The sequence below is a fragment of the Vicugna pacos genome, chromosome 28, assembly GCF_048564905.1.
Source record: "Vicugna pacos chromosome 28, VicPac4, whole genome shotgun sequence".
In the NCBI taxonomy this organism is placed as follows: Eukaryota; Metazoa; Chordata; class Mammalia; order Artiodactyla; family Camelidae; genus Vicugna; species Vicugna pacos.
The window spans coordinates 13,986,583-13,989,655 of NC_133014.1; positions in this window are offsets into that span (position 1 = coordinate 13,986,583).

Sequence of the window (3,073 nt, forward strand, 5' to 3'; positions counted from 1 at the left end):
TTAACTTCCTTGAATCCAATTTTCTCATCTTTAAATTAGGATAAGAATCCCTATATCATACAATTATTGAGGGCAGTAAGGGTCATAATGAACATCAAATATAGAGTGTGTCTTCTGGCACTAGCAGGTACTCAAATATTTGTTGTATGTAAAAGGGTGATAAATAAAAAGAAATCAATGGAAATAAAAGAACAAGAAGAAAATTGCAAAAGAAGATAAGATTAGAAAGAGAAAGATTAATTTTAGATCCATAAAACTATCTTGTAACAAGAAGGAAACTATGATAACTCTACCAGAACTCAACAAGGATGGAAAATTCATCTGTAGCCTATTGATTCATTAATTCACTTGATTATTCAAACATTTTTTGATACCTACCATGTACTTGGCAGCGTGGAAGTCACTGTGGCAGTAACAAAGATATATGCACGACATGTACCAGGCCATGAAGAATTTCTTATTTCCGTAAGAGAGATAAGAGCTTGTTATAAATAACGATTAGTCAACAAAGCCCAAAGAAACTGCCACGAGAAATCAGTTTTCTGAAACCCAGAGTTCTATGGTCAAATTAGTTTGGAAAAAATAATACACACCATACTTGAAAATTCACAAATTGAAACTCCTCCTCTGAGTACTCGCAGGGGCCTATGTAACCAGCATCCATTTCATGGGTAGGAGATGAATGTCTATTGTTCTGTGTATATTTCCCCCAACCAACTCCTGTGGACACCTTGTGAGAATACTGTTGCGTGGATCAAATTCTGTAAAATATTTCCATAAGTGAAAGTGTCAGGTAATAAGCGGCGTAGGAGAGCAGTCAATAAAGGGAAGGGCCCTAATCGCAGGAGACAGAAAAGTGCTTCTCGGTGAAAGAAGGAGCTAGAAGATTATGGGAAGAGCCATATTACAGCGAGTTTTGAAGTGTGACTAAAGACTGCAGAAGTAAAAGCCGACTGGAGAAATGGCTGAATTAAAAGGAGAGAAGTTTGGAAGGTCTGTGGGGTCCAAAATGGTGATCTGTTTTATATGAAAAATTTTTGAATTATTTCGTCTGACTCTCCAGCAGCAGCCATGAGGCAGATTGTTTTAACAAATAGGAGGATGTTCTAAGGAACAGAATAGGGTGTGAATAGAGTTGGTGTTAGGTTTCCCGCCCTTCAGAGTGTTTCAGAGGAGGCCAGACAATGGGATAATCACCGTTACAGATCTGCAGGTCAGATAAGTGGTGAGATGGATAGACCCCCGAGGGTGGTTAACTCAAGAGTCGGTCTTTAATTTTATGAGTTAACAGATTATTCTCTCTGCCCTGCAGAGCTACTGAAGGTTTTGAGCAGATAGATTCATGGCACAAACTGTGACTGGGGAGATTAATCTTGCAGATCTGTGTAGGATGTGTTAGAAAAAGACAGTGAAGTGGCAAGGGGGCCACTTACAAAGGGTCATGTGCAAACATCCAGGTCACGCCCTTTTCCACCAACCGAGATGCCATTCAGATTCCTCCGCCCACCTTCCCACGAAAGGTGGGGCCTTCTTTATAGAACTCAAAAGGTAGTTTATTTGCCTGGCCTTCTGTGGAATTCAGTCTGAAATTTACCGTGAGGTCTGGTGGTGGAAAGGTTGGTGTTAATGTAAGCTTTGCGACTGATACAACTTTTTAGCCTCACCAAATACCAACATAAAAATTATTGGTGAAGTTTATCAAGATACGTAAAAGACATTTTTCATTTTGTATGCTGTTCGGTAATAAAACCACTAATGCCAACATAGACCAGTTGTGGAGAAGCGAGAACGTTAGTAACGTGAAGTGTATCTCCTAATTTCTGCGAAATTTCATTTCCTTTTTTGAAAAAAAAATTGGATAATTCTATAACCCTTCATAATCGTAGTTACCATTTATTGAGTGCCTACTAAGTATTGGGCACCGTGCGTGATACTGTGTATTATTACATTGAAATTCGAAGGTAAAGCAAGGTTTAAAAGTTTAACATTCACATGAAGTTAAGCGAAACTTTGGATGGTATTACATGGCTGAGAGGCAATTGCAGGCCAATTGCAGAGTGGAACTTTGGGAACCATTTTATTGATAGCTGTATAAAAAGATAAAAACGAATTCTGGGCTGTTTGGTAAAACTAAGAATAAGACACTGCTTAGGATCAAGGCCTAAGGTGGACCTTCTTTTTCCTGCTTTCAGCTCCCCTAAGCCCCTACAGACATGCCGAGCAAAAAGCAGTATTATCTTTCAACTGAACCCCTTATATCAACGTATGTTACCTACCAGAGTGACGTCTGTTTACCAACTGCAGAGTGCTGGCGCACTAAGTTTCTTTATGTGGTCACTGGGTTCAGATATTGCCAACCAAACCCTCCGACCCCCAGCTGCTCAAGGAGCTTTTCTGAGCTCTTAGTTGAGGGGAGGGGGGGTTTCCCGTTTCCCCTTAAACCACGCGAAGCAGAGGGTCAGTCGTACACATAACTTTATGGCTATTAACTTCCAGCTATGGGGAATAAAAGTGATTTGCTGTCATATCCTCCACTTGATAACCCTTGCTCAACACCCACCACGTGCCAGGAAGTGCCGTTGGGTGTGGCGCCCATAGAAATTGGGAAAAGCATGGCGTCAGGGTCCCGAGGAGTCGGCAGACCAGCAAAACTGTCATGTAGTTAAGGTTTAGCTGTCATGCAGTCAGACGTTTTAATTTTGTAGATCAAAATACCCACGAGCAAAGAAGGCCACGGACTGGTCGAAATCACACGGGATACTATCGATACAACAGAACCAAAACCCTAGTCAGCGTGGACCCTTGGAACTCTGAATCTCAGGACGCATGTTAATTCATCTCTGGTTTTCTTTGCCTTTGCCTTTATTTGTTTGGAAGCCAGTGGCGTTTCTGCCGCACTCTGATCTGATTCTCCTTCAGCCTCCTGGTTTCACCGCCATGTGCCGGACCAGCCCCATGCACCCCCTTTTCCATCTCATCCGAGCCCTTAGAGTTTCCGAGGATTTATTAGCTTGATCGCTGTGTTTCACGACCACCTCCAGCTGATTAGGTTCACTCCTGTGAAGCTGTCATT